The sequence below is a fragment of the Tursiops truncatus genome, chromosome 3, assembly GCF_011762595.2.
Source record: "Tursiops truncatus isolate mTurTru1 chromosome 3, mTurTru1.mat.Y, whole genome shotgun sequence".
NCBI classification, from domain to species: domain Eukaryota; kingdom Metazoa; phylum Chordata; class Mammalia; order Artiodactyla; family Delphinidae; genus Tursiops; species Tursiops truncatus.
The window spans coordinates 91,661,429-91,680,655 of record NC_047036.1 but is presented as its reverse complement, the minus strand read 5'-3'; the positions used below and the strand labels follow the sequence as shown (position 1 = coordinate 91,680,655).

General features: G+C 42.6%; 1 long non-coding RNA gene across 1 annotated transcript in view; it reads left to right on the top strand.

Annotated features, from left to right (window-relative positions):
• Positions 1-4,357: 4,357 nt before the first annotated feature.
• LOC141278205 (uncharacterized) overlaps positions 4,358-19,227 on the top strand; it is a 66,155-nt gene continuing 51,285 nt past the window's right edge. The window contains exons 1-2 of the long non-coding RNA XR_012330552.1: positions 4,358-4,459; positions 17,160-17,293. This is a non-coding gene — a long non-coding RNA (uncharacterized lncRNA). The remainder of the gene's footprint in view (positions 4,460-17,159; positions 17,294-19,227) is intronic.

The following is a 19,227-nucleotide window of genomic DNA, read 5'->3' as shown; positions in this document are numbered from 1 at the left end:
AATTAACAGTGTTAGCAGAATCCCCGCTGGGCACTTGTACAGTACTTAACACTTTCAAAGGCCCTGACAGGCTGCAATTCATTGTAAGGCTTTTCACGTGCTTTTTCTGGCCTGACAGTGCTTTAGAAGCATGTAAATAACTCTTTTCTACATTTATACCTTAACGCAGTAGCTAGCTTGGTTTATACCCTCAATTAACAGGTTTTAAAAGTGCTGTAACCATGTAAGAAGTCAAATTATGGACTAGTTAGCAACCCAATCATTAGCTTGAGACTCTAACCTTAGTTATGGAGAATAAATAATATTAATTTCTCTTCCTGGTTTTCACTTTTCTGTGCCAAAATACCCCATTAATGAAGCCCCAGAGAACACAAATTTTTTTTTTTTTTTTCGGTACGCGGGCCTCTCACTGTCGTGGCCTCTCCCGTCGCAGAACACAGGCTCTGGACACGCAGGCTCAGTGGCCATGGCTCATGGGCCCAGCCGCTCCGCGGCAGGGGGGATCTTCCCGGACCGGGGCACGAACCCGTGTCCCCTGCATCGGCTGCATCGGCAGGTGGACTCAACCACTGCGCCACCAGCGAAGCCCCAGAACACAAAATTTTTAATCAGATTTTAGAAATGCACATGCACCAACCTTGTCAATAATAAGAAAAACTTCATGGGCCAAAATACATTTTTATCTTTGCTCCTGTCCCAACAGGATTTACCATCCATACTACCGACCAAATGTGTGAAAGCAGTCTATCCAATAAATGACTTATCGTACATTTTTATTGGCTCAAGACAGGTATTACTTCTGAGGATGATACTTCAATCTCTCTTGGATTATTTTTCATAGTTTACGGTGTTCTTTCTCTAGGTTGTGACAAAGATTCTTTGCTTGACCAAACTTTAGTCAGGCTCCTGAACCTTCTCCTAGGTCCAGCCATATACCTCCTTATAAAATCTAGTTGTAGCCAGAACCCTGCTAGGTCAGTTTAAAAGAGCTCCCCATCATCCAAATGTGATCACCCTCCATATCTAATCAGGTTCCTCATCTTCCCCTGTCCTCCAAATGATGTCTGATCACCCTGGCCTGTCTTCAGCAAAGATTTGGTTAAGTCAGTTTAGCCAGAATCCCCCTAACCCCTAATGTTTCCCCTTAGTGATTTTCCATCCACTGATCACTATCCTGCTCCTTGGTTATAAACCCCCACTTGCCCATGATGCATTGGGAACTGAGCTCAGTTCTACACTGAGATCTCTAGTTCCCCTATAGTCTTGAATATATTTTTATCACTTTACCTACCATCCAGTTCTGATTTCTTTTTGACAGTTAAACAACTACAGTCACATATATTTATTGTCCACTTTTAGGAATATTGCTCTAACTAAAAATAAATAAATACCTATGGACAAGTAAGAAAAATAGACTTTCAACTTTTCTTTATGCTAAAAAACAGCATAAAAAACATAAATGTTTAAATCAATGCAGCATTAATTCAGCAGTACTTTCTACACACGAAGCATGTGCTAGGCATAAGGATACCATGATGAATAAAATGTGATTTTTGCCTTAAAGATTTCACAGCCTATCTGGGTAAGGAAAAATGTATATGTGGAATAAAGTATAGTGGTGTTTAAAATAGAGGTGTGCCATAGACAGATAGATAGGAAGGAGGACTGGAATGAGGGAGGGAGGGAAGGAAGGAAGGAAGGAGGGAAGGAGGGAAGGAAGGAAGGAAGGAAGAATAGAAGGAAGAAAGGATGGAGACACAAAGAAAAAAATTCATACATGGGGTGATCAGAGAAAGCTAGAGTGAGGAGATATCATTTTAACTTAACTATGAAGGTTAAGTAAGCAGTCACCAGTTAGTGGTTCTAGGCAGAGGGCAGGGTACCACCAAAGCAAAGACGGAAAAGTAAAAAGACGCATGGCACTGCCCCCCAATACTCCTGGAGCCCAAGGATATGAGCACAGTATGAAGTCAATGCTCAGTAAGCCTTTGCTGAATGCACAAATGCATGCATGGAGGGAATCCAGAAACATAAGCCATTGATCTAAAAATTGCGACAGTCCTGAGAAGCTGATCTAGCTAAAGCAAGTCATTGGACAGAAGGCAATGGATGGACTAGTGAGTTTGTGAAAGGCAGATCACAGGCCCTAGAACTCTAACTGCATTTCTCACTGGGATGCAGCTTTTGACATGAGCAAATTTGCAGCAGAAAAACATCAAAACTGGAAGAGACATTAGAGAACATCTAATTCCATCCCAAGAGGTTACATCGATGGACTCAAGGTCCAGATTCTGTGTCCAGCAGTGGTACCCCCAACAGTCACCTGATCTATCACAGCCAAGGCCTCTGACCATGCTAAAGGAAGGAAGAAACATAGGAAAAAGAAAAAGTGGTGTATAAGAAGAAAATCCGGCAAGCAGGCAGGCTGGCTGGCCTGTGGACCCCGGCTTGAGATTTGGCCAGCATTTGGTTTATTTTTCAGCATCTTGCTGGAAGGGAAACTCCCTTGAGCCCAGTTCCCATTAGAGCAAAGGAATGGCTTTTCACAGCCTACTACACAGAAACAAGCCTGCCTTCAATCCCTCTTGAGGAAGAAGGGCTTTTGTGGTACTTCAGCAGCGTTGTTGGTCCTTTTTCCCCCACTTCGCCAGGGCAATTGGTTGCAAGTTTCCAGCCCAGCCCTTCAACTCTTAACAGGAAATTCCTAGAGACTAATTAGGCTGGCTACAAAGTCTTTGGGAGCTCAGCTCTGAAGCCCTCCTTTGAATTCTAAAGGAACCAGCAGGGGCACCTGGGCCTCTGCTCCTGGTCTTCCCTCAGCCTTGACCCAGAGAACTGGGGGGACGGGTTTCCCAAGTGGAACAAAACTGACCCTTGATTTCTTTGCCTCAGCTTTTTCCTACACCAGGTGTCCTGAATTAAATATTCTAACTACAGAAGAGGGGTTTTTAAACCCAGAGGTTCTTAAATATTAGCATGCATCAGAATCACCAGGAAGGTTTATAAAGTGAAGAATGCTGGTCCTCACCCCGTTTCTGATTCAGTTGGTTCAAGATGGAGCCTGGGGCTTCCCTGGTGGCGCAGGGGTTGAGAGTCCGCCTGCTGATGCAGGGGACACGGGTTTGTGCCCCGGTCCGGGAAGATCCCACATGCCGTGGGCCCGTGAGCCATGGCCACTGAGCCTGCACGTCCGGAGCCTGTGCTCCGCAACAGGAGAGGCCACAACAGTGAGAGGCCCGCGTACCGCAAAAAAAAAAAAAAAAAAGTTGGAGCCTGAGTATGCATTTGCAACAAGTTCCCAGATGATGCTAATGGTTGTGTGTCATGGCCCACCCTTTGAAGATCATTAAATCAGGAATCGGATCTTGCATTTTTTTTATTTCCTGCAAACAGGTTATTTTCTGCCAACCTATAACTCAAAATTGCCCTCTGTCTTTCTCCTTGGAAACAAAATCATTTCATTGAGTAATTACTGTTCAATCTACTTATTGCTACAACAATTTTGTTCCTGGCATCCAGAGACATTCCTAATTTTATTTCCTGCCCTTCTTCTCTAGAGCAGAATCTTATTTATAACCTCCAGGCCCAAATACATGTATAATAGGAACAGCAAAACAAGACAGCCCAGAGAACAATGACAGGGTTCTTTCCTAAGAAAAAGGAACTTCATCTGAAAGCTTATGCAAGCTTTAGACAAAAAAATGGGGTTCCATGTACATGGAGTGATGGTAAATTTCCTGCTCACATTCTAATAGGCTGTGTTGGTGAGGAAAATGTTTTCTCTGGAGAAGGCTAGGAATTGGTGCCAGGATTAAATGTCTCCAAGAAAGAAATGACAGAGGGTTGTGGAGAGTTGTGATGGGTAGACATGAATTTTGGGAAGAGACTGTTCAACCCACTAGGACATGAGGTAGAGGATGAGGGAGATGTCAGCTGATGAAAGTGGCTTGTGGAATGGGAAGGTGAAACATGGGTCACGTTGAAGAGACTTGGCAGTTTATCACCTTAGCTCCACCATTCTAGGTACAACTTATTCGATGGGAAAATTTCACCTAAACCTTGAGTGTTCTTCAAGGTTCCATGTTGAAGCCATTCCAGCTAACAGCCTTGCCATTTTTTTACAAACTACATTACTCCTCCTTTCCACAGTAAGGTGCTTGGTGCTGGGTGTATATAAAATGACCAAAATAAAATCTCCAAAGAGAAGAAGTGAAAGGATAACACTTTCCAACTCTGAGATCAGTGTTTGGTTAGACAATCTCCATCTTTTATGTGTGTCTTTTGTTCTCTTTGCCAGGTGTTGCCTCACACCTAACTGTTCTGTTTGTTTCTTACCACTTTCTTATAGAAATCCAGACTTCAGCCTAGAAGCCAAGCTCCATGAGGGCAGGAACTCTGACTGCTTTGTTCACAACCGTATTCTCAACGCCTGGTACCTGCCTCACACGATATGTGCTCGGTAAATATTTCCTGAATGGATAAAGAGAGGGAGGGGTGCAGGGCAGAAAACTGGGGAAAAGGAGAAGAAATGTTTCTGAATAGTGAGTCTGGCCTAGAGTCCCTTTAACTAGTGCCACCACTTTGGATGATACACCTTAAATTCTCATAACTGCACCTTGCTTCTCTGAAAAATAGGGATAATGAGGCCTGTCTTGCAGGCTTGCTTTGGGTATTAGAAGAACATATATAAAATACTCACCTCTGCATCTGAGGCAGAGTAGGAACTCAGTAAATTATAATCATTATTGTTACTATTGGTTTATTCCATATATTCAGTCATTCTGCTGAGACCATCCTTGGAAAATCAAGCCTATGTTAATCCGTGTAGTTTGCAGTTTGGTGTGTTTAAACTCAGCAATATACTCTCTTGTTCTTATTTTCTCTTTTCTCAATTGAAAAGATGCCCAGAAGCAAATAACTAGCCACATATAGATTGGACAGCAATTTCCAATCAGTGCACAAATACTCTGGTAATGCATTTAGCATACAAGTCAATGGCACGTTGGATTTCCAAACAGACTCTAGGCCTTGTGTATCAAGAGGATTATACTTGCTGCCTACTCTCTCTGGCTGTACTGTGGTGAGGATTCCTGAGTTGATATATATTAAGTACTTTGAGCTGCAGGGAGGAAAAGGTGTCATAGGAACACAAGGAAGTATTAAATGCCAAACGAATTGCTTTAACTCAATGGCAGGTTGGAGGCTTTACCCACCCCCCCAAAAAAGCATAAGGAAATAGTAACTCACGATTTCCACAAACAATTCAACTCCCTTATGGTTTTTCATGCATGGGTAAATTAATATACAAAATAGAGAATAATTCTAAAATTTATGAATTTGCTCTTGGTTAAACTTTAAATATCTCAAAGCTAATAGTTGTTTAGTTTTCCTAAGTTCTAATGAAAACACTTCATACATATGTTGGATCCTCAGAGCACAAAGTCAAGATTCATCAAATGTGGTTGCATTTATGATCAAGGCAAAATGCCTTAATTAAACAAGTAATTAGCCTTGAGGAGAGAAATGAGCACAGAAGTCCAATTAGTGAATCTGTTAACTGTTCCTCCCAGTGACACAACCAATAGCCATTCCACATGCAGTCAGTTACTTTGATCATGGGAATTACATATGGTCCTCTGAAATGCACAATGGCAAAAGTAAATTAAACACTAAGGAAAAGTAATGAATACAATATAGCAGAATAACGATTAGACTGGGAGCCAGGAAACCTGGGTTTTAGTTCAGGCTGCCACTCACAAACTGTGTGGCTTAGGATAAAGTACCTTAACCTTCCTAAGCCTCATTTTCCTCTCATTAATTACGGAAGCTGGACGACATGATTTCTGAAGTCCCTTCCAGTGCTGACATTTTTCAAGCTTGTGTTGAGGAATTCCTCCCTTTCAATTCTTATTTTGGAAGCCACTCGCTTCCTAGCACCATGTCTGCCAAACAGCATCGCTGCCAGCAATTTACAAGGTAGGTCTGTCAGTGCAAGAGAGAGGCTTCTGCCTGATCTAGTTTTGTTTACAGTGGCAGCATTTCAGCACATCCTCTTTGCTTTCAGCAGGAAGCAGCCAGGCAGCAAAATTGCTGTAGCATAAAACAAATCCAGCTGCAGGGCATCTTCAAAATGCTCCCTATGTGTTTTTCAATTTAGCCTACTATTAAAATTTTAAAGCACAATTTAGAGCTGTAGCTTGCAGTTTTCTGTTAAAAAATGAATCCAGGTTTCTCATTACAGGATTTGGGGTGGCGGGGGAGGGTGGGAGGAAAGGGGCATGTTCAGCGAGAGGAGATATTATATATATATATATATATATATATTTTTTTTTTTTTTTTTTTTTTTTTTTGCTGTACGCGGGCCTCTCACTGTTGTGGCCTCTCCCGTTGCGGAGCACAGGCTCCAGACGCGCAGGCTCAGCGGCCATGGCTCACGGGCCCAGCCGCTCCGCGGCATGTGGGATCCTCCCGGACCGGTCACGAACCCATGTCCCCCGCATCGGCAGGCGGACTCCCAACCACTGCGCCACCAGGGAAGCCCGAGAGGAGATATTTTAGAATGTGGTACATGATTTGCCTTTGGTCCCTCCGGTCCCAGCACTCATCACCTGTGCCTCATTCAAGGGCTTTAGAACCCTTCTTTTCATAATCAGCGAATTCAGAGCTGCAGGTGAACTCCAGACCGAGAGAGGGGATTGGAGCAGGGCCAGCCTAACCTGCAGATGCCGTGCATGGTTTGGGGGAGAGGTATCATCCGAGAAGCTATGGATCTGGGTTGGCAGGAAGAGCGAAGACAAAGCATGGAGGAAGAAGCAGCATGGTATGTTTGTACAATGCAACTAGTTCTCGTGACTTTGCGTTTAAAGAAGAAGAAAAAAGCAAGGGATGAGACGGAAAGATAGGCAGTGACCAGTCCTATAGAGCATTCTCGAACTGTGTTGTGCCGCCCGGACACCCCCTCCAGCACTGAAGGACTCAGTCTATAGCTGCTACTCACCCAAGGTCACAGCCCCACCCCAGGGGCCACCACACCCTAAAACTTGTTAGGTGGTCGGGCATATAAAAGGCTCCCAAGAGCAATTCCTAATACATTTCCTGCACGCTGCTAACCTGCTAGTCAGATTCTGCTTCTTGGGGAGTCCAGTGCTTAACACCATGCTAGAGAGATTGATGGTACCTTTGTTGGCAGTGGTGAGACATTTAAAGGTTGTAAACAGGGGTCAACCCTGATCAGATTTGCAATTTTTGAAGATTACTCTGTGGTAGTATATGGAGAGTGTGTTGAAGTGGCAAACACAGAGGAATATGTCACGTGGGAAAGGACTTTGATGCAATGCAGCCTCCAAATACACAACCAGGAGAGCTCTCCCAGCAGAGCTCTCCCACCCAACAGAAAAGCTCACAGTACAAATGAAAATGCTCGGGCTTCCCTGGTGGCGCAGTGGTTGAGAGTCCGCCTGCCAATGCAGGGGACACGGGTTCATGCCCCGGTCTGGGAGGATCCCACATGCCGCAGAGCGGCTGGGCCCGTGAGCCGTGGCCGCTGAGCCTGCGCGTTCAGAGCCTGTGCTCCGCAACTGGAGAGGCCACAACAGCGAGAGGCCCACGTACCGCAAAACAAAATAAAAAAATAAAATGCTCAAACCACACAGCTCCTTAATTCAATCCATAACACACGGTGAGAAGCAAGGGGGCAAGAAAGGGGGTATGTTAAGAGTCAGGATAGGCGGCAAGCAGGTGAAAGGACCATGCTAGTTGGGTCGTGTTCGTAAGTCCTCCTCCCCCCATCCCTCCCCTCACATCAGCCTCTTCCACTGATGGTGTGGTTACAAGGACCAGAGTTGAGGTTGGAGCAAGGGGCCCAAGAGGGAAGGTACCTGAGGCCAAAGACACACTTGTTCTGTTGAAGAGGAACAGGGCAAGTACGCAGGCCACAGCTGCAGCTTTCCAAATAGCCCGCTGTACAGCTACAAGTTCTACCTGCACTTCTTAGGCAGAGCACACGTGGGGCCAGTAGGGAATCATAATTATACTGGGTATCACCATTGGGTGACTGACTAGGAGTGACAGATCACTCTCACCCCAGTGAAAGCACAGTCATCCCTTTCTATCTATAAGCATCTCTCGTTTGTTATTATCATATTTTCTACTTATTCCATGTATACTCTGCATGTCCCATAAGTTAATAACTGACTACCTATTTTGAACACATCTTATGAATTCTACCTAAGTCTCACATGCTACTTGTTTAATCATTCTCTATTTTTTTAATTGAAATATAGTTGATTTACAATGTCATGTTAGTTTCAGGTGTACAGCACAGTGATCCAGATAGTACATATATCTGTTCTTTTTCAGATTCATTCCCTTATAGCTTATTACAAAATATTGCGTATAGTTCCTGGTGCTATAGAGTAGGTCCTTGTTGGTTATCTATTTTATATATAGTACCTTGTTAATCCCAACCTCCTAATTTATCCCTCCTCCCGCCCGTTTCCCCTTTGGTAACCATAAGTTTGTTTTCTGTGTCTGTGGATCTATTTCTGTTGTATAAATAAGTTTAGTTGTATCATTTTTTTAAGATTCCATAAAAAAGCAATATCATATGATATTTGTCTTTCTCTGTCTGGCTTATTTCACCTAGTATGATAATCTCTAGGTCCATCCATGTTGCTGCAAATGGCATTGTTTCATTCTTTTTTATAGCTGAGTAATATTCCATTGTATATATTTACCAAATCTTCTTTATCCATTCATAAACGTTCTTTATTCTTAAACATCCTATGAGTTTTGCCTATATTTCAAAAGTTCTTCATTCCCTTACTATCAATACTTCATACTTCTTAAGACTTGCATGCATCCAGTTTGTGTGTTTTGTCTTTTATAGCAAAATTGAATATTCTCAAATACTACAGCAAATGCATATTACAAATAAAGACTGTTTGGAGGGTTTTTGCCAAAGTGGAGGGTATAGACAATGTGGTTTTGACTTAGGGAAGTGACAGTAGAGATTCAGGAGCAATTCCATAAGATGAAGTGAGCAGAAATGACGACTAATTAGATGTCATAGGTGAATACGATGGGCAGATCCTGTTGGCTGGCTGACCCAACATCCATTCCATCCCCTTTCTCCCTCCTAGTGTAGAGGCTAGGAAATCTGCATACTGATTAGCAGCCTCTCTTGTTCCTGGGAATGGTCAGAGGTCACAGTTCTGGCCAATGAGATATATATGGAAGTCTGCTAAGGAATTCTATGAAAGCAGTTGCTTCTCTTAATAACAAAAAGGATAGAAATAGCTGGAACTGTCCCTCCCATCATCTTCCTGTCTTAAAGAAACTGATGCTTGGAGCTGTGACAACCATTGTGTTACCTACCATGATGTGAGAAGCCACTATGCTGAGAATGGCAGAGTGGAAATATAGGAAGAGCCTGGTACTTGACATCTTTGAGCTGCTTCTTCAGCTCTGGGCTGCCAACCTTCAGACCTACTGTTATGGGAGAAAAATGAACCCTATTGTTAAAGCACCACGAGCTGGATTTTCTGCTACTCGTAGCCAAACACATCCTAAATTCTTAGTGAAAAGGTGAGAGGAGACAGAATAACTTAATCAAGTGGCCAGACCTTGATGCAAAGACATTGCAAACTACAGCCTTTGTCTTAGGTAACCTAACCATGAATCGACTAAAAATTGGAAGATCTCTTACTGGTATAAGGGGACAACCAGCAGTATTTTCCGTAGGAGGATCCAGGCTGCTGGTGCTCAGCAAAGCAAAGTCAAGTTTCCCTTCCTCCCTGGTTTTCTAGCATCCCCAAACTGCAAACGATTTCAGACTGATTAAACTAGGATTTTGGAGGTGGCAAGTCCCAAGATCAGCATTTTTAAAAGCATCTTGGATGATTCTAATGAGCAGCCAGGGTTGAGAACCTCTGCTTTTAATGAGTACATCTGTTTGGGGATAAGAATACAGCCACCGCTTCCACCTTCTAAACTCTATACTGTTGAGTAATCTGGGTCTCTGAGCAGAAGTGGGAATTACCAGAACATTAGGAATTTACAAATACCTCTTTCCTCCTGTAGATTCATTACAATACTGTGAATCTTGAATGCAAACTACAGACCCATGCTTCCTAGAGCATCAAGATAAAGTCCATAGAGTGACATATTGCCATTCTCCTACATTTTTCTGTCAACTGGTGCAAGTGTCACCAAAACTCTCATCCACACTCATCCACACAGCAAAGAGGAATCATCCCACTCCTCTCCTTCTGTCTGTAAACTTTTCTATGGTCTAGAATCCCTTCTAAGACTGAGGCTTTTTTTCTTCCAGAGTGGAAAATGTTTCCAGTCATGCTTTTATCAAAGGCCTTTTCTGGTGTCTCAGTTCGGCCTTATCTTTGTAGTGGTTATAATACTTCTGACCATAAAATTCAGGTATGCAAAAATGTGAAAACCTATATTTCCATAACTGACTCTCCTTTCTGTCTTGAGACCCCATTCTATTGATTCTTGATGGCAGAACTAGAAACAAATCGATTCCAGGTAAACTTGATCCGTTCAGGGTTTTACTCCTTCCCTCCCGCCTTTGCCCTGGGGAGTTGGAGGGAGACTGATAGAACATCTGGACACAGAGGGGGCTCATCTGGTCCTGGATTATCATCTGTCCACGCTGGCATCCTCTGCTGTGTCCTTGTTCCTCGAAGTCGCCAATTGTCAGCCTCTCTCCCTGCTGGCATCCACGGAGGCAACTGAGTTCCCATCTGGCCTTTGATATAAGGACAGTGCTGACATCTGTTCTTGGGCCCCCTCTCCCCAATACGAAGCATCTGTTAGTCTGCCAGGCCTCCTTGAGATACTTCTGTACCCGTCTCAGACAAGCATGGATGTACTCCAGGCCACTCTGGGCTGCGGGAGACTCAGGACTAACGTGCTATGCTGAGATTTCTTCTTCCTGACTTGCACACTAGGGCAAAGTGTGAGACAATCTCAGACCTTCATCATTTTCCTGGAACCCCTGCCCCGGGAAGAAAAGTCAGACTCTCAGCCCTTGAGCACTGCCCCCCATTCCCATTAGCCCAGAGAGGGGCCAGCACAGGACTGACTGTTAGAGACACACAGCAGTGTTTCCCCTCTTCTCCCTCATTCCCAGCCCATGGGATCTTCATCTGTCAGAGTAAATAGGAGAAATGCTGGCTCAAAGTGTGGGGACAGACTAGGGGCAAAAACCAGTAATCTTAACACATGTATATGTATAACTGATTCACTTTGTTATAAAGCAGAAACTAGCACACCATTGTAAAACAATTATACTCTAATAAAGATGTAAAACAAACAAACAAACAAAAGAAAACCAGTAATCTTTAAACATATATTAATTTTAATTAAATTTATTAAAGTTTATTTAATAAGTTTTAATTATATGTATTAAACTATTTACATTAATTAATATTACATTATATTAATACTTTAAAAATACTATTCTACCACACCTCATTGTAAACCTGGAACGTCTGCATCCAGTTCACTCATCATCAAGAAAAATTGATGCGTTAAAAAACTAGATACAACAAAACAGATTATTTTCTAATGGAATATCAATGCTTACTTTTTCTCTTATATCCCCCTTCCTACATTTTTCAAATTTCTTCTGTGAACTTCTTTGCTTTATGTTTCTATAATAAACACATCTGGAAAATGTCCAACAAAATGTCTGCTGAAGAGAAAAGGCATAAAGGAAAAGATTGATAAGTCTGATCACATAGCAATGAAAAGTTAAATAAGGCAAAAAAACCTTCCATAAACAAAATAAAAAGACAAATGACAGATTAAAGGAAAAAATTTCTCACATGACAGAAAAAGGATTCATGAAGAAAATTAATACAATAGGCAAGCTGTATAAAACTGTATAACATATATAACAGGGTATCAGAAAAAAAAAGCAAAGGGCCAAAAACGTAAAAAGAACCTCACTCAATTACATAAATGCAAATCGAAACAAAACAGAGATATCATTATTACATAGATTTGCAAAGTGAAAAAAATGTATAAAACTCAGTAAATGGTTAGGGCATACAGATATTACATTTCTTAAGGATATAAACTTGAGTGACTTTCTGGGGAGAAATTTGGCAAATCGATCAAAATTTTAAATGTATTTCTAGAACCCCTTGCAAAAGTATGTACACCAACTAAATAAGGACATGAACAAGGATATAAACAAGCATAATCATTGCAGGAGTGTCTGTAACAGCCAAATGAAAAAGGATAAAAAAAGTGGAAACAGCTTAAAGGACCATCCAAAGGAGATTGGTTAAATAAATCCTTGTACATTGATATAATCAAATACCGTACAACTGTGTGAAACAAACATGAAGTGATGTGTCGTATTCTAATATGGAAAATCCTCCAAGATATATTATTAACTGAAAAACCAATGTATAGGACAGGGTGAATAGTATAATGATCATTTTCTTGTAAATAAAATATATTATGTAATTATCAATGTTTATGTATTCACAGAAAATATTTTGGAAGAGTAAACAGAACTGTTAACAATTTCTCTACAGTTTGAATATTCTAACCAAGCTCATGTTTAAAATTTATTTTTTAATGTCAACCACAATTACCTACCTGTGGAATTACAGATAATTCTATTTTCATATAGAACTTCAGTTTTAAAAAATGAGCATTCAGTTAATTAAAAAAAAGCAATAATATATAGAATTTCATGAAGTCCATTCATCCTGATCATTGGTTCTTTTTTTTTTTTTTTGGCTGCGTTGGGGCTTTGTTGCTGCCTGCGGGCTTTCTCTGGTTGCAGCGGGCAGGGTCTACTCTTCATTGTGGTGCGCGGGCTTCTCATTGCGGTGGCTTCTCTTGTTTCGGAGCACAGGCTCTAGGCGTGCGGGCTTCAGTAGTTGTGGCACGTGGGCTTCAGTAGTTGTGGCTCCCAGGCTCTAGAGCGCAGGCTCAGTAGTTGTGGCGCACGGGCTTTAGTTGCTCCGCGGCACTTGGGATCTTTCCGGACCAGGGCCCAAACCGGTGTCCCCTGCTCAGCGGCCATGGCTCACGGGCCTAGGCATTCCGCGGCATGTGGGATCTTCCCGGACCGGGGCACGAACCTGAGTCCCCTGCATCGGCAGGCGGACTCTCAACCACTGCACCACCAGGGAAGCCCTGGCAGGTGGATTCTTAACCACTGAACCACCAGGGAAGCCCTGATCATTTGTTCTTAATGAATGTGATAAAAGTTACAACAGCCCTGAGCTGTCCAATGCAGCAGCCACATGTGGCTATTGAGCACTTAAAATGTCTTGTCCCGATTGTGATGGGCTGCATGTATGGAACACACATCAGATTCTGAAGACTTACTATGAAGAAAACAATGTAAATGATCTCTAAGTAGTAGTTTATATTTATTACATGTTGAAATAATATTGGGGTGTATTGGATAAATAAAAGTAATTTCATCTGTTTCTTTTTTTATTTATTTTATTGAAGTATAGTTGATTTACAGTGTTGTATTAGTTTCTGCTGTACAGCAAAGTGATTCAGTTATACAGTTATATATATAAGTATATACATATATATACTTTTTAATATTCTTTTCCATTATGGTTTATTACAGAATATTGAATATAATTCCCTGTGCTATATACATAGGACCTTGTTGTTTATCCATTCTATATATGATAGGGCATCTGCTACCCCCAAACTCCCAATCCGTCACTCTCCTACCTCCCCTCCCTTTTGGCAACCACAAGTCTGTTCTCTATGTCTGTGAGTCTGTTTCTGTTTCATAGATAAGTTCATTTGTGTCATATTTTAGTTTCCCACCTATTTCTTTTTTACTTCTTAAAATGTGGTTACTGTAAAATTAAATTTTTTTTAAATATGAAAATTATGAATGTCATTAGCATTATACTCATAATATTTTATTATGAATTCTATTATTCTAATATTATTCTATTCTATTGGATAGCACTACTATGAAGTCTCTCCCCATATGCTCAAGGTATTGTTTACAGTTTTGGGGTATTCACATTCCCAAGTCCATCCATGTATCCCAAGTTAGGCACCCCACTCCAGCTACAGATGAGGCTAACCTGCAGAGCTGTATGGTTGACCTGGTCCAGGTTGGGTCATGATAAAAACGTGTTGCCTGAGCTACGCTTTAGGGTGATGCTGTCAGTCTTGATTCAGGGTCACTGTTATCAACGTTCCTATGGAGCTTGTTGTTTTAGCTGATGAATGGATATTTTAGTGATTTTTCTCACAGAATCTTTATAGAGGACCTTCATAAGGAAGGTGGTATCAACTAGAGTTATGTTTCTACTGACTAATTATTTTGTTACTGTAGTTGCCAATAGTTATTGAGCCTTTCTATACACCATGCACAGTTTCGCGTTCCTTACATCTCTTACCTTCCTTAATCCTCACAGCAACTTGCTGAGGCAGGTGCCACGATTTTCCCCATTGAAAGTTGAGACATTGAGAGTTATTGTTCACAGTGACTGAGCCCATAAAAGGCGTCTCCAGTGCAGAAGCCCAGGTTCCAAATCTCTACACTATCTTTTATGGATGAACCCCATGAACTGTAGATCTGACCAGGTTTTCCTTTTGCTGATGGCTGCTAGGAAGCTAAGAGCGTAAGAAGTACATAGGTATGGCAGTCTTACACCGTCCTCGTTCCTGGCTGTATTATATATCCTTACACTCTCATTCTTTTTTATTGACTATATTCTATTACATGGAACTATTATAATTCATGTCACCAGTCCCAATTTATAGACACTGAAGTTGTTTCCAGTCTTTTGCTACTATGAACAACTGGAAGTAACATTGCTGGGTCACACTGTAGGTGATGTCAGTTTTGACTGCAGTGCCAAATGCCCTCCACAGTGTTGCACCAACTTACACTCCCTCCAGGAATACTTGAGGACGCCTATTTCCCCATACTGTTGCCATTACAATATGTATCAAACTTATTAATCGTTGTCAATCTGATACGCAAAAAAGCCATCCAGGGCTTCCCTGGTGGTGCAGTGGCTGAGAGTCCGCCTGCCAATGCAGGGGACACGGGTGCGTGCCCCGGTCCGGGAAGATCCCACGTGCTGCGGAGTGGCTGGGCCCGTGAGCCATGACCGCTGAGCCTGCGCGTCCGGAGCCTGTGCTCCGCAATGGGAGAGGCCACAGCAGTGAGAGGCCCATGTACCGGAAAAAAAAAAAAAAAAAAAAAAACATACAATTTTATGTTGATTTTATTGTAAATGATGTTAAGTATATTTTCCAGTTTTAAGATCCATTTGTATTACATTTTCTATAATCAATCTGTTATATACTTTGTCCATTTTACCATTGGGTTTTTGGATTTATTGATTTGTAGGAGATCTTTATGTATTAGGAAAATTGCTCTTCCGGAAAAGCATGAAAGGAATGAGGAAAGCAGGGTAGGGAAGGGGAAAGACTGGAACAAAGAAGGGCTTATGCTGCTGGCAGTCAGGAAACTTCTGAGAGAGGAAGAGAGTATTCAGCAATGACATGCTACTCAGAGGCCAAATGAGACAAGGACAGAAAAATATCTATCATTTGTAGGGCCATCAACCCGGAGGTCACTGATAATTCAACAAGAGAGGTTTCAGTGGAGAGGTAGGCGTGCAAGCCTGCCCCGGAGTGAAGAGTAAGCGAGAGGTAAAGAAGTAGAGATGTTAAGTATAGAGTGCAGACACCACAATGAGAAGCCCACGCACCACAACGAAGAGTAGCCCCCACTCACTGCAACTAGAGAAAGCCCACACCCAGCAACGAAGACCCAGTGCAGCCAAAAATAAAATTAAATTTTTAAAAAAATCAGTGAAGTATAGAGTGCAGAGTTGTCTGTCCCCTATTAAGACAAGCTGTCCTGGTGTTGCAGGAAGGAGGACCCCTTCCAGGGCCCAAGAATGGGCTCCTGTCTAACATTTGGAAATGAATTGTTCTAGGAGACACACAGAACACATTATTGGAAAGGGGAGCCCGGCTGGAGAGCAGCAGAGTAAGGGAACCCAGCTCTGCCACATGGCTCAGAGTCTCAGGTTTTATGGTAATGGGGTTAATTTCCGGGTTGTCTCTGGCCAGTCATCTTGCTTAGCCTGTATTTGGTCTGACTCAGTGTTCTTCCTGGTAGCACATGCATCTCTCAGCCAAGATGGATTCCAGCGTGAGGGCTTCTGGGAGGTTGGCAGGATGCATCATCTCCTCACTCCTCCCTTTGGCCCCTCCCAAATTCTTCCTGGTTAGTTTTACAAGACATATTATGGGCTGGCGTCCCCTCCCTCCTTTTGGCCCCTCCCAAAAGGAGGGAGGGGTTAATGTTCAGAGGCAGCACCGAGTTCTTTATCAGGACCTCCTGTTATGAGACAACTCATGCAAGTGGTTATCATCATGTCTGGCCAAGGTGGACGGTTTCAGTCAACAGTTCCCTAACACTGGTATCAGTGAGTGGTTGATTGTGAGGATAACTTCTAGGACAAGGTGGGTCACTTCAGCTGAAGGCAATTCTCCAGGGAAGGGGGTAGCTGTGAGCCATCAGCAGCCAGTACTCACAGCAGCTGGGAAAGGATGCTCTGACCTGGTCATGGGGATTGGGTGGACCAACAAAATGATGTCGGCCACAGGAGGTGAAAACGAGTGTTTTATTTTGGACATAGTGTGAAATATTTGAGATATCAAGGGTCAAGCAAGCACCGGGAAAGTCTATAACTGAGAAAAGAGGTCTGTACTGAACGTGTAAGTTTAGTAGTAGTAAGCATATAGATAGTATTTATTAAATTATGCAGATATCTCTGTACTGATATAGAAAAAGCTCTAGCATATACAGTAAAGGGAAAAAAGCAAGAGGCAGAATAGTGTTTGATACTGCCTTTTGTGTATGAAAGGGGAGAAATAAGAATACACACATACACACACACACACACATATACTCACACATACGCATACATTTGCACATACAAAAGGAAACACTGGAAGAACATACAAGGAAGAATACAAAAGGGTTTACCTGAAGGGTAAAGGGTAGGGGTGGATGGGGACAGGAGCAGACATGAAACTTCTTAAAGTATTTTAATATAATTTCCATTGTTATTGCCTAAAATAAATACAATTTTAAAAAATTTTTAAAGGAAAGAAAGCCATGTGGATAGTTGAGATCTTCTATGAAGAAAGAAAGGAAAAGAGAAGAGGTCCCAGATCCTGAAGAAAATCAACGTTTAGAATTTTGATTGTGGAGGAAGGACCAACAAAATGCAAGAAGCAGGTGAGAGGTTAAAGGAGAAAACCAGGGATAAGTGGTGTTAGGATGCCATTCATGGAGGTGGTGGTATGTGAGCCATTGTTACACCATTGAGAGCTTGATATTGGCCGTGATGGGAGTATTTATTTACACTGTGGAAAAAGGAAAATGATACACATCAGGGCTTTTCCCCTTCCTTGGAGCCGGTTTACCAGCACACCACTGCACGGAAGTCAGGACACTTCTGAGAGAGGGAGAGAGTATTCAGCAATGAAATGCTACCCAGAGGCCAAATGAGACAAGGACAGAAAAATATCTATCATTTGTAGGGTCATCCACACGGAGGTCATTGATGATTCAACGAGAGCATTTTCAGTGGAGAGGTGGGTGTGCAAGCCTGCCCTAGAGGGAAGAGTGAGTGAAAGGTAAAGACGTAAAGACACTATGTGTAGGCCACTCTTCCTATCAGTTTTGCTGGACGGGGAAGAGTGAAATCAATAAGTTAGTGATTTGGGATCAAGGAAGGGAAATGTATGCGTTTTAAGGTGAATAATCTTGAAACTAACATGTACACTGATCCGATTACCCCAGGAGAGAGAATGTTGAAGAGAGAGGGAAAAGACTGGTGCATTGCCCTTGAGACAGTATCCCCAGCACACACAGAGGGACTCTCATTTCATAGGAAGGACATTTCTTCCATTTGAGAAGAAGTTTCCAAGCAGCATCTGTGATGGGGCGGTGCCCAGATACATAGGCCCTGCCAGCTCCCTGCCTGTGAAAGTTCATTACCAACACCTTGACATTCTTAAGACAGAGCACGCACATATGCCTTTCTCTGAGACATGTAACCAGTTAGTAAATAAATTTCTGCGTGTCCTCAATATCTCACAGGCAGCCTAAAAACTCAGAATTCCAGCCGTGGAAAGAAGGGAACCTGCTAAAGAGTGTAAATAACCTAGGCAAATGAGTTCTCAAAAGAAGGTTAGAGGTAATTATGTGTCAAGATTTCACTGTCTGCCACTTCTAGATTACAGATGACTTCAACAAAGTGCTAATGTTTGATTAATGCTTTCTAGCTTTTAGTAGCTCAGCTAAAAGCACAGCTTCCAGTGAACAGGTGGTACATTAATTGAAACATAAAAGAAAGAGACTGAAAATGCTTAGGATGAGGAGAAAGGCCTTTAGAAGGTGGAAATGGTGATTACCTTAATTGTTTCAAAAAGGCAAGGACTGATCTTTCATTCAGAGGAAGGTGCCCCAGCCACGGTAGCAGTTTTCCACCATCTTCCAACCATTTTGCGGTTGTAGAGACAAGTGCCTTTGATGAATCACATTTGAATGGGGTTCTTGCTATGCTAACTGGGTGTTGATGGAGTTATGTAGTGGAAGTAACAAGGCCTTTGGATAAAACACCTAGTACCTTACCTGATGTGTTGTCTCAGGAGAAGTCTAGCCTCAGCCTTACCTCACGGAGAACTCTGGAGCACGAGTTGTACCACAGTTTGTTCTGCCTGAGGCAAGGGGGCTGGACTTGTATACCACACCCTGTCAGTCAGTCACGGGTTACGGACCACCCTCCCTGGAGGGGCGTCATAACCTCCCTGGCTTCTGTGGGTAAGGACTCTCCCACTGGCTAAGGGCAGATGCCCAAAGAAAGAGGCAGCTGTGAGCTGCTTTGAGCAGCCAACACCCGCAGCAAATGGAGTGGGGTGGGAGCTCCAGCCTAGAAAAAGAGGATCTGTGTGGGATACCAATAGCATCTGCCTCAGAGGACAAATGGCAGTGGTGATTCCAACCCCAGACCGTCATCCAGGAGCAGATCCAGCAGGGAATGCAAGTTCCCCTGAGCCAAGCCATTTGGATCGCTGTTGGCAGTTCTTGAATGCTCAGTCATGGGATGTCTCGGTAATGAAAATACAGCTGCCAAGCAATACCAATTGATCCACAGACTAGAATTA